This window comes from Cynara cardunculus (assembly GCF_001531365.2).
Source record: "Cynara cardunculus var. scolymus isolate 2C chromosome LG 13, CcrdV1, whole genome shotgun sequence".
In the NCBI taxonomy this organism is placed as follows: domain Eukaryota; kingdom Viridiplantae; phylum Streptophyta; class Magnoliopsida; order Asterales; family Asteraceae; genus Cynara; species Cynara cardunculus.
In genome coordinates this window covers 33,781,193-33,794,394 of record NC_037540.1, presented here as the reverse complement: position 1 = coordinate 33,794,394, position 13,202 = coordinate 33,781,193, and positions in this window count along the sequence as shown.

The window sequence follows — 13,202 nt, the reverse complement described above, 5'->3', positions numbered from 1 at the left end:
GTCTTAATTTCCCGTTACACCCCAAGCTAAGGCGTTAGCCCATCATCGCTCGGTTTTTCTCTCGAAGGATGTGAGTACTGAAAAATAAATAACTGATACGGAAAAGTAAATTGCAGAAAGTAAATTGCAGAAAGTAAATTACAAGAAATGGAAATACTAGAATTTAAAGTACTGGAAATTAAATGACAGAAATATAAATGACTAAAAGTAAATTGCTGGAAATTAAATGATAGAAATGTAAATGACTGAAAGTAAATTGCTGGAAATTAAATGACAGAAATGTAAATTGCRGTAAAGTAAAGACTGAAATGTAAAGGACTGAAATATAAAGACTGAAATGTAAATGACTGAAATATAAAGACTGAAATGTAAAAGACTGAAATATAAAGACTNGACTGAAATATAAAGACTGAAATGTAAAAGACTGAAATATAAAGACTGAAATGTAAAGGACTGAAATATAAATTATTAATAACTAAATATTATTAATTAATATTAATCTAAGACATGATGTATGACAATTAGTACTTGATGGGATGAAGATGTGAAGTAGTACTTGATGGGATGAAGATGTGAAGTAGTACTTGATGGGATGAAGATGTGACAAATGAAAACATGGAAAGAAGAGAAGTTTGACTTTGAGGTAACTTGCAAGTCAAGTAACAAAACTTGCAAAACAAGTTTCGTTACTAAGACCAAAAAGTTTCTTTTAAAGTCTTGAAAACAGATTATTTAGTCTACGTAAATTAGTCGTGAGCCACAAAGGATGAAATCCAGTGTAAAGCAACAGAGATCGACTAATTCGTAACTTGTAACAAAAGTCAGAAAACGTAACGTAACTTGGAAATAAAAACAGAAATGAGATGAAGAATAAATACGAGCACTTGTATTAAACTTTCAGAACGAAATCACACTTCACAAAAATCGGTTCTTGGTTGGAAGCAAGGAAACCGAAATCATGAAACCAAAAGCAATAATCTAGAGATTACTAACACAAAGATTAATTGGAAGGGAGCTTCAAAAGTGTGAAAAGTATGGAAATTGGTAAGTAAACCCAAGCCTTAAGCCTTTATTTATAGGCTAAGGGAGCTTGCTAAGTGGGAGCCACCTAATAAGACAAAAGGCTCTTCAAAAATGGGCTTTGACCGGGCCCAAGGTCGTTGACCCATCAGCTACTAAGGAGTAGCCCAAGAATTCTCGGCCCAGGTAAAAGTGCAGCTCTCGGACAGGTACTATAGGACTTTGCCACTCCTGGTCATACAGGACTGCTGCAGGATCGGGCCCAAAAATCATCAAAAACCTACATGAACAGGGGATTAACATTAGATATACTATATTACTAATAATGTATGAAAAAGACATAAAAAGACTCAATTAAGACACTAATGGACAAATAAAACAAAAGAAAATGGTTAAGAAAATGATGTAATAAGGTTAATAAATTAACACTTATCAACCTTCAACCTCTAACTTCTTCCTTATGGTATATTTTGATATTTAGAAGTAAAGGAAGTATTTTTGGGAGCTTCACACCTTAGATTGGGAACTTGGCTCTAAGATCTCAACTTTTCACCAAAGAAAGCTCAAGATTAGGGTAAAACCTAGATTTATCCTAAATGTAGCAAGGCGAGCTCAAGTTGTTTTGTGAAAACTTTGTACATATCAAAAACGTATATTTTGAAGTCTTAAAGCTTTTACTTGTTATTTATCAAATGTTAGTTGATGAGTTTTGCACATGTGGTACATTTGATTTCTATAAATCTTGTGAAATGCTAATATTTGGGGTTGTTGGGCACTTGGTTAAATAAATCTTGAGAGTATTATATTGTGGAATTATTTCATAAATGGAGATTTTGATGTTAACATACTCTTAGTGTCATGGGTTTTATAAACCCTTTGAAAAACACACATTATCGTGTTATAGAGTATTTTGGAGATATAAATAGTATGTTTTCGTTGGTGAATGCCAATGATGAGATTTTTGAGTTAATCATACTTTTGGAGCATGTATTTGTATAAACTTTGGTTAATTCCATTTTATTCCTTTTGATGACTTTTACTGTATAGTAAATGGAATTGTTGAGCTTTTGGCTCGGTTTTGACTAAGATAAGTATTGGGGATATTTATCCTATTTATTTTGCTCTATGTTAAGCTTTGCAAGTTTATATCCGGTTATGGCATATTTATTGGGAATTACATATTTTAAGTGTATTGGTCATTCAGTTGGAGTCGTATAATTTAGACTGTAATGTAATAGATCCATAGGCATAGGAGTCAGTTTGATGATTTCAAAAGGGGAACAATATCCCTGTTTTATAGCTTGGCATCCATATAGTTGATAGACCTAGAGTAGTTGAGCTAAATTGTGTTGGTATTGGGGAGAGGAACCCTTGTGGGTTGGACTCGTGATCGTAGTCGGTATTGTATAAAGGAACTGTATGGGTTAGTGTTAGGTTCAATATTGTGTGCTTAATTGTTATATCCAAGCTTTATACTTCTTGTGTTTTCTTTTTGTATATATAGGTATTGTGTTTGTAACTCTTTGAGGACTCTTGTAAGAATCTTTGTCATTGTAAACATTTGCAAGATCAATACAATTTGGGCTTTGAAGAATTCTCTCTACTTTTCTACTCTCTAGATTTCTACCATTGACGAACTGAATCTTGAATTCTTATTGTTGTTATTGATTAATCATTTCTAGGAATATCAATTGGTATCAAAGCAGAAAACAGCAATTTAGAAAATCAGATTGAATTGTTATTGGATTGTTCTTGGATCAATTAAGGTCTAAAACTTTCTATTTTTGTCAAAACATTCTTGCTACTGTTTTTTATTTGATTATTCATAATCTGTGTGATTTTACTATTGTAATTGGTTAAATTATGTTCAAAATCTTAATCTGGATTGGGTAGAATCATTAAATTTTGTAATTGAATTGATTCAAAGTGTCAATTTTGGATTTCTTGATTTGTATTTTTAACTGTTCTTGAACTCTTCTTGGTTTTTAATATGAATTTGACTTGTTTGATCTATTTTTGTTTCAAATTTGCATCAAAAACTTGTTTTTGGTCACTTTGCGAATCAATATGTGTGATTTGTGTTCAATCTTGATTGATTGTGAGTAATTTTGGATCGAATTCTGAATTTTTGGCTAACTATTTCTTCATCGCCTATTGAATAAATTCATCAAGCGATAAGGAACTTTATCGTTCATTGAATTTGTATGTTATCCGATTAAGCTTTCTTCATCGCATAATATTGTAGGTGATATCTCATTTCATCACCCATTGAATTTTTGTGCTCTTGATATTTCTCAAGTGTTAAGCGATAATCCTTTTTCATCGCTTAAAGCATTGAGCGATAACCCTTTTTATCGCTTGTTGTGTTAACTGATGAAGTCCTCATCGCTCGTATATTTGAGCGATAAGTGATCTTGTTCGATAAAGTTTGAGTGATAAAGGTGTTGACAGATAAGTGTGGTGTCCGATAACTGTGTTGAAAGATTAGTTTTGTGTCCGATAAGGAGTCTTGTTGGGCGATAAGAGTTGAATTTTTGATTTTCTAAATTTTGAACTGGTTTAAAGATCAAGAGTTAATCAATTTGAATTTTTTGTAATGGCATTCATGTTAGAAAGAGAAAAAACGAAACTTAAAGAGAGAGTTTCTGATTTGGAAAAGAAAATTAAAAAGGAACAAGAAAAATATGTTGAAATATTTTATGAGAACCATTCAAATCTTTGCTGGGCCAAAGATATGGTAAATGAAAAATGATCAAGTTTTAGAAGAAAATAAGTTTTCACAAGAACAAATTGATGAATTTCTTTCTAGAGGTTTTTCTTCTGATTATCACGAAAGAAATGTTGAGCTGATAAATAATAACTTTGAATTAACTTCAAAGGTGTATGAAGCTGAGAAAGCTTTGAGTTCTGAAAGAAGAATTTTTGAGAAAGAAGAGAAGAAAATTATTGAATTGGAAAAGTTGTTAGAGTCTAAAAGGAAAGAGTTTAAAAAAGAGAAGAATAAATTTTCTGATGTTGAAAAGAAGTCTGATGTTGAAAAGAAGTTTGATGCTGAAAGAAAGATGTTTGAAAGAAAGATTAAGGTACTTGAGATGAGTAATACAAAGCTTTCAGAGCAAATATCTGAATTTGAGAAGATAATTATTTTGGAAATAGCTAAGTTTGAGACAGAGAAGAAAGGATCTAATAAGAAGTATTTGTAAGTTTCAAAGAGCATTGTTGTTAAAAAGAAAAGTCTGGATGATGAGAGAAAGTCTTTTGCTACTGAAAGAAAGAATGCAGGAAAGAAGAATGCAACTATAGGTAAGGAGTTAGTTGAAAAGAAGAAGTGGTTAGATACTTCTATTTAGAATGAGAAAGGAGACTTTGAAAAGAAAAGAAATGTATTTGAAAAAGAGAGAAAAGTTTTGGAAAGTAAAATTTCTGAAATTACAAAAAAATTATTTGAATTGAATATTGATCTTGTAACTAAGAAGAATATGAGATATGAGTTTAAAAAGACATGATTTAGTTACTGAAGAAAAGAGATTAGTGGTTAAAAAAACTTAAAGAGCTTTCTGATTTAAGTACTTCAACCTCAACTAATTCTCCTTCTAAGTGTAAAATCTGTATGAATGACAGTTCGAGTGTTAAATCAAACAGTCATTCAAGTAGTTCTAAATCAAGTGTTTCAAAGAATAAATCTCATACTTCAAATTAGTTCTACAAAGGTTGTGTCATTGATTCAGATAATCCTTTTAAAAGAATGAAAAAGGTTTGGCTGAAGAAATTTGGTGTAGAAGACATTGATGGTAAGTCTCCTCAATATTATGTATGTAATGAAAAGTCATTTGTTTATAAGACTGTTTTACCTTGTGTTGTTAAATCTACTAACCAACTTATCAGTCTTAGCAAGAAAAGGATTTATTGTTCAACTTGTGGAATAAATGACTTTATCAACAAGAAGAAAGCCAAAAGCTGGTATGGCAATGAAAGAATACAAACAGTTGGTATGGAAACAGGTGGAATGGAAATACCAGATATAATGAAAGCTGGTATGAGAATAACAAGTATAATAATAATTGGTATGGTACTTATTGCATATCTGACTTCCCTATGATGAGATTAAAACAAAAAATATCTGAAATGAACAGATGGTATGGTACTTATAGTATACCCCAAACCAATGCTAACAAATTAGGATCCATGAAAGTGTAGATACCAAAATCTGTGTAATCTGTTTTGTAGATTTGTCATGTGTTGAGTTGAATTTAAAAGATTAAACACATGATAAACTTATGCTTGGTTTGAAGGAGAGTATATTGAGATTTGTGCTTCAATGATAGTTTCTGAACAAATCAGTTCAGGACTTGGTCTTCATGATAGCTTCTGAACAACGTAGTTTAGAACCTGGGCTTATCTGTTTCAAGGAAGTATAATGTTTTATCTCATTTTAAATATGATAATAATTCCAGGGGGAGTATATGGATTTTATCTGATCTAATTTCTAGGGAGAGTAAGCATTTTTATTTCTATATGAATGTAAGATGACTACTTAACTGATATATTTTTACATGATTTTTGAAGGAATAAGAGTTGGGAGATAAGCACTCAATCCGGACATAGTGTTGTCCTATGAAGGCTCAATCCGGACATAGTGTTGTCCGATGAAGGCTCAATCCGGACAAGCCTTATGCAATAAAGTTGATATCCGGACAAGTCTTGTGAGATGAAGTTGCGATTCGGACAACTCATGTGCGATGAAGTGCATATCCGGATATTGCCTTGTCCGGTAAAGTGTCAATCTAAAAATAGTGTTATGCGATGAGAGTTTTATCGTACAGAATTGTGAGCAATAAAGTCCTTATACGGATATAGGCTTGAGCGATGAGTGTTGAGAGTTGAGCGATGAGTGTTAAGTATTGAGCGATGAGCGTTGAAGAGTTGTGTGATAAGCGATAAGGTTGAGTGATGAGAACCTTGTGGTGAGCGATGAACCCCTCATCGGCCACAATGGCGAGCGACAAAATTTTTGAGTGTTAATTTTTTTTTTGTGCTTAATTGTTTTTATATGCTTAGAAGAAGAACAACTTCTAAGTATATTAAAATGTTCTTTCAAATGTTCAAACAACTTGATCTCAAATGTTTTATGATTTTAAAAAGTGAGGATTTAAATGATTTTTTTTAAAACGAGTACTATCTTTGAGCAGGTATTTCATTGAGTTAATACTTGTGTATTTTCTCATCATGCATAAATCCAATACCTGATTCAATTGTTTTTAAAAAAAAAATTAGTTACTTCCACGTCTCATATATTCGTTAATATTTTTTTTGGTGGAAATACACTCGTTTGAAATTCTAATTTGTTTATTGTTGTGCGTTATGTCATATCAATCATTCACTTCTTGTCTGAAATAATAATTCTGACTTGTTCTTCACAATTAGATATTCTAATCATTGTACATTTTTTGGTAAACACTGTGCATACTGAGTCATTCTGTTTAGCGTTTGAATTTGTTTCTTCACAGTTCTAAATAGATATCTTCATTGTTATAGTTTCTAAACAACTCAGTTTAGAACCTGTTCTTCATTTATGACTTTTGAATACATTAATTCGGGAGTCCAAAAGGACCTACCCATGAAACACATCTCTAGGTTAGATATATTTTGAAAGGGAGTGTTTGAGGTAACATGTTAAGACATTGAGTGTGTGTGTGTGTGAGCTAAAACAAAATGGTGATTGTGTGTTACAGGTTTTAAAAAAAATATAGTCCTTTCTAAACCGAAACAGTTAACTGGGTTGCCATATAATCTATTCATTCTCATTATTTGGAGATGAATATTGAAACAAACATGGACCCAGTGTCGACTACTCGTGTCACACCACCTTACTACTCAAGTATCTCACAAAAGGTGCTTGTTTCATATATCACGGAGATTTATCATATAATCTATCTTTTCTTTGTTCGAAAGATTTATATACTGAAACAAGAAGACGCACCTCCGATCTTCGAATTTTGTTATGTGCAGCTTGCGTCTATTGAGCTAAATATATCTTAATAATACTTTCTTTGACACTTTCATGAGTCTTTGTGATTCAAATTGCATATCTTTGTGATATTGCCAGAACAGTTTGAGAAGTTAGTTCTAAAACTTTACTTCGGTGATAACTGGAAGTTCTATTAGAGATTCGAGATTGTCAACTCTGAACATAGGCCACACATTTATTTTTAATTTGTTGTGATAATAGTTGTTAAATATGCTTTTATGTTAGAATTTTACCCAATATTCAAGGAGGAGTGCAACAATGTGATTCTAAAGATCTATTTTTTAGGGGGGAAGAATGTTATTCTGACAGAGGGGGAGAAATCAAGTTTAACTATTGAAAAAATATGATTCATTTCTTTAGGGGGAGTATATCTGAAGAAGTGTATAAAGGATAAATGTTATGTCTTTGATTGTTCATGATGTTTAGGATTCTCCTAATCATCATGAGGGGGAGAAACGTTATGAAAGGGGGAGAAACGTTATCAAAGACATGATGCAAAAGAGGAGTAACTTGATTAAGGAAGAGTCATGATATCAAGTGAAGTTAATTTCTGAAGATTATTGCAAATTGTTGCTGAGTGTTGAAGAATTTTTGAGTTGCTATATTTAAGGAGGAGTGAATATGAAAAGTATTTCTAATATGGCTTCAGGAAGAGATTGTTGAAAATATGTTTTGTTTGTTTTGAAGAGAAATTATTTGAAAGTCTACAAAGTTCAGGGAGAGATTGTTAAGAAAGTTTTGAAGAAGATTATTAAAGAGTAAGAGATTGTTAAAATATGAGAAAGGTTGTGAAGAATTGAAGTTTTGATGAAAAAGAATTTGTTACTCAAAGGAGGAGTTTCAACAAAGTTTCTAAAAGGAGGAGAATGTAAAAAGTTTTGGAAGATAAATTTTTAAGATATCAAGATGCGGATAAAATTCTGAAGTTTGTTGCAGTTAAAGAGTCTGAACAATTTTTGCTGAATTTTCTTTACGTTGTTTTTAAAGCTTGAATCCAAAGGGGAAGAATGTTAAGTTTAATATTTTGTGCTTAATGGTTGTATCCAAGCTTTATGCTTCTTGTGTTTTATGTGTGTATATATTGGTATCTTGTTTGTAACTCTTTGAGGACTCTTGTAAGAATCGTTGTCATTGTAAACACTTGTAAGATCAACACAATTTAGGCTTTGAAGAATTCTCTCTACTTTTCTACTCTCTAGATTTCTACCATTAATGAATTGAATCTTGAATTCTTAATTGTTGTTATTGATTAAATCAATTTTGAGATTATTAGTTAGACTATGGGATCGTGGGTATTGAAAAGGTCATCTTGTGTCAATTCGGACTATGGGACCCTTGTTTTGAGGCTTTGACCAAGTAGAGTTATCACTAAGTCATCGAGGGTATTTTGGAGAACTCGTGTGGAGTCGGGCTCCAGTACCATTGGCTTGTAGGTGTATCTCTATGGTGTGTAAGTACTAAGTAGGCATTAAAGTCGGGGTATTGTAGAGACGAATTTGTATGGTCGGGCTCCTGGACCTTAGGTATTGTAATGAAGAGTTAGAAACCAGGACCATGATCTTAGGATGCTACTCAATAACTGATAACATGGCTTACTTTGTTACGCCATTATCAACGGAAATGGGTCTTCCCTGTCATCGAAAGGAGTTATTTTGGGTATTAGGTTTTATCTATGTTTTCAGTGACGTTTTGAGAATGTTGTGTTATCCATAATTTATGATTTTGGTATTTTGAGTCTTAACCATGTTATGGTATATATTGTGATAACATAGCTTTATTATGAGTTTCAATATTTGAGCATTGAACCTTATTAATGTTTTGAGTGAGTACTAGGTGTTGAATTCATATTCGATCGAGCATTTTGATTTCAAGCTTTCATCATGAAAATGGTAGATTTTGGAAAGATGTTTCATGTTATGATGAAGACTTTTCGTTTGTGAAATTATATTTAATAAGCAATCTTTAGGTTTTACGGTTATATACATTTATGATGAAAATTGCTTGAACTCACTAGGCGTTAAGCCTATCCATTTTTATTTGGCGGCTTGTGCATCAGGTCTTTGTTTGGGTTTGGTACTAGCGACATCGTTAAGAACTGAGTGCTAGTTAGACACACGAGAAGGATCTAGTTATTCGGTGACATCTTCCACATTTGGAGACAACGACTGCTATTGAGTTTTAGTAACGCCCAACCTTGACCAAGCCCTTTTCTAAAGTTTGGTTTATCATTTGTTGATGTTAAATCTAGATTTGCTATCCGAGATAATTTAAATATCGATTTATAGAAAAGGATTTATCCTTTATTTGGTGTATTATCAAAAAATTTAATTTAGTCTGAAAATTTGTTCAATGGCTTCTTGATGATTCTTCCTCCAAACTTACTACCCAATATGTTGTTTTACAAAACAGCAAATAGCAGATTCAATTTCTTCATCAAAACATAAAAAGAAGAAAAGAAGAAATACGGAAATAAATCATGAAGATGGATATACATATATATATATATATATATATATATATAGGGGAGTGTTCAAATAAAAACCACTCAATTTGTAAAAACTGTGAAAACCTTATTCAACCAATCATAAATTTTCATTTTGTTCATTTTTTTGTAATTATGGGAGGTTGATTAACCATTTTTATTGTGAAGGGTGTTAATCATGGATATTATCATCTTCATTAATTTAATTTTAGAGAAATACAAGAAACAGTTTCATTAATTTTACAGAAATACATGAAACAAGTATTATATAAAACAATTTCACAACCATATATGAAACAACTTCATAAAAAAAAAGTATTATATGAAACAATTTCACAAGATTAAACAATTTCATGAAAAAATTTCATAAGATTAAACAATGAAATCGACAGATGAAGGTGGTTTGCACGGTCTACACAAATGAAGGCGGTTTTTATTTGATCACTCCTATATATATATATATATATATTTATATGATTATACGAAAACTACTTTTTTGAGAATCCGAGAATGACGCTGTATTTCAACGTAGATTTCGAATGCGGAGACAATTATTTCTTCGCATAGTTTGAAGGTTTGAAGAATCAGGATGGATACTTAGAAAGTGGTAGCGATTGTACCGATAGATCAAAATTTATCACCTCTTCAGAAGTGTGTTGTTGTGATACGAATGTTAGCACATGGTGTAGATGCAAATGTCGTTGATGAATATTTATGAATTGGTGAAACCACAACAACAAAATGTGTTAAGAAGTTTGTACGATCTATTATTGCAATGTTTGGGGATGAGTATTTACGAAGACCAAATGTCGTTGACCTTCAACGGTTACTTTATATTGGGCACGAATGCGGGTTTCCAGGTACATTAAGAAGTATCGATTGTATGCATTGGGAGTGGAAAATTTGTCCCATGGAATGACACAGACAATATGCTAGATGAGATCATAAAACTCCAACCATTATGTTAGAAGTCGTTGATGCACAAGATTTATGGATATGACATGCTTTTTTTAGGCTACGAGGTACATTGAATGATATCARTGTGTTAGATCATTCTCCTATCTTCCATGATGTCTTAGAAGGGAAAGCAACTGAGATTAACTTCTCTTTTAATGGTAACAACTATAATTTAGAATACTACCATATAGATGCAATCTACCCTAACTGGGCTACGCTTGCCAAGTCCATCTCATTACCCCAAAGTCAAAAACATCAACTMTTTGCAAAAAAAAACATCAACTATTTGCAAAAAAACATCAACTATTTSCCAAAAAACAAAACAAGAATCAATTATGAAATGTTATGACTGAAAATCAGTATTAATTGTATTCGTCTTAAAAGATTAAATATAGTCTATAATTGTAAAAGTCAGCGTGTTTGACTTTCTTATAGGAGTTTGACTTTGACTTGTCTTTAAATGTTTGACCATATAAATAGTAGTTTGTTCTTTGTAATTGTAGGAAGAGAGCTAATTGTAAAATTCATTTTTACGTATAATAGAGTTTGACCAGAGTTGACTTTCTCTCTTATCTTCTTATTATGTTCTTACAAGATTATCCAAATCTGCCATTGATTCATGAAAGTTTATCTTGAAGATTGATGAGTGGACAAACAATTGGTATCAGAGCAAGGTTTGCAAGAAATCAGAAGAGAAGAAATCAGATTTGTTGAATTTTTTTTTTCTAAATTTTTTTATGTTCTTCGTGTTCTTCATTTTTTTTATGTTTTGATCCGATTTTTGTTAAAATTCTTGTGTTTTTTGTGTTTAAATCATGATCAAAATGCTCGAAATTACATTGTGAATCTTTGTTATTCACAAAGTTTTGTGATTTGATCATTGCATTTCAAGATTTAATCGGATTTTGTGTTTTTAAAAAAAAAWTTGTGTTCTTATTTTTTTCTTAAAAAACTAGTGTTTTGATCCAATTTTTTATAATTTTTGATTTGTCTTTTGTGTTTTTGGTAACAAATTGATCAAAGCCCAAGGCCCATACGGTTTTAGCCCATACAACATCTTCATCTTCACCTCTGATTGTATTAACAGGATATCGCCCAATCTGTGTTCAAGAACTTCATCGGAGACTTCTAAATCGCACAAATCAACAGGTTTGTTGTTTTCGATTTCATTTCAAGGTTTATCTTTGAGCGGTTTATACATAAATTGAACACCTCTTGTCCGGTGTTCATGTATACCGATCATCTCTTGATCGGATAAGTGATTGTTTTGGAGCTTCATTGTTTGAGCGGAGAGTTATCCGCACACAATTTGAGCGGATTCAACCGGATTAGTGACCGGATTCGATTAACACTTAAGCGGACTAGTGATCGGATTACTTAATCGCACAAATCAAAAGGTAAAGTTCTCTGATTTTTTCTAAGTCTTAATCGCTTAACTCTTGTCCGGATAAGTGTCCGGTTTATTAAACCATTCAATCTAAACCGTTCAATTTTTAGTCTAAATTTTCCAAGTCTAATTCTGTCTTGAGCGATTTAGGTTTAATCACAAATAGCTTGCTGTTCCATTCGACTGGTTTGATTTGGACAGGTTCGTGGTGGAGATCTAATAAAATCACACGACATTTGTCTGTTTTCATTCTAAAATCCCTCGTCACATTGTTTGATTTTAACTTAGTCTGCATCTGGTTCATCTTGTYGAAATCAATTGACCCCTGTTTGTGAGTTCTTTTTGTAGATCGGTTATCATCATAATGCTCAATCTCATTACAGCATCTGTCAAACTGCTGTTTACGTGGGCAAATTCATATCACTGAGACAGTTATGTTACCTTTTATTTGTTTATGAGTCTAATCTTGTTGCTGGATCAACATAAGAATGTTTCTGCTGGACTGTCCATTGAAGTTCTGTTTTGGATCAATTTGACAGCCTCTATTAGCTACACAGGTATATTGTTTTGCTTTGAGCTTCTTGCTGATGTGACTGTTTGAATGTGAATTTTGAGGTCTGTTAGACTCTAGCAGCAGTAGCTAGTAAAGTTCAATTTAAGTTTCGGTACATGTGTTTAGTTTGGCAAGTTTGAATTAAGAAAAGGAATGAAAAGAAGCTGATTTACATTCGATATCACATTGTCTGTGAGTTGTATGTCAGGATATAATTAGGCTATAATAGAAATAGAAAGGCTAGCATTACTCAAGGAACTGTGCTGATCATATTGGATGGGAGGTTCAAGGGCWAGCGGGTACAAGATTCATGTTTCAAGCTGCTAGTGACCAGATCTCGTAGTGTCAGCTGAGTAAAAGCAGGCTGCAGTCTGATCTAGGAAGACTTCTTTGTGAGTTTGAAGATGATCATTAGGGAGGAGCACCAGCAGTAAAAGGGTGCAGGACCATGTGTGTTTGCTGAATCAGAACTAACAGCGCCTGTTTGCAACCATTCGCCCAATTTCTTTCCAGGATCATATAGTCACATTCTGGGATTACTACATCGCACAGATTCACTTAGCTTGTATCACTGCAGACTTCTCTTGACTGTATTACAGGCTTGAACTTAATCAGACTTCCTTAATCTTCGCTTTCTGAAGCTTGTTGACARCAGACCTRTCATGGTSCATARCCAACTTCTGGTGATCCAGATTTGAAGCTACTTAGTAAAAGAGTGTTTTGAGTTCAATACAGTTGGTATCTTAATTGTTGTTGGTGAGGCTGTTTAACAGGT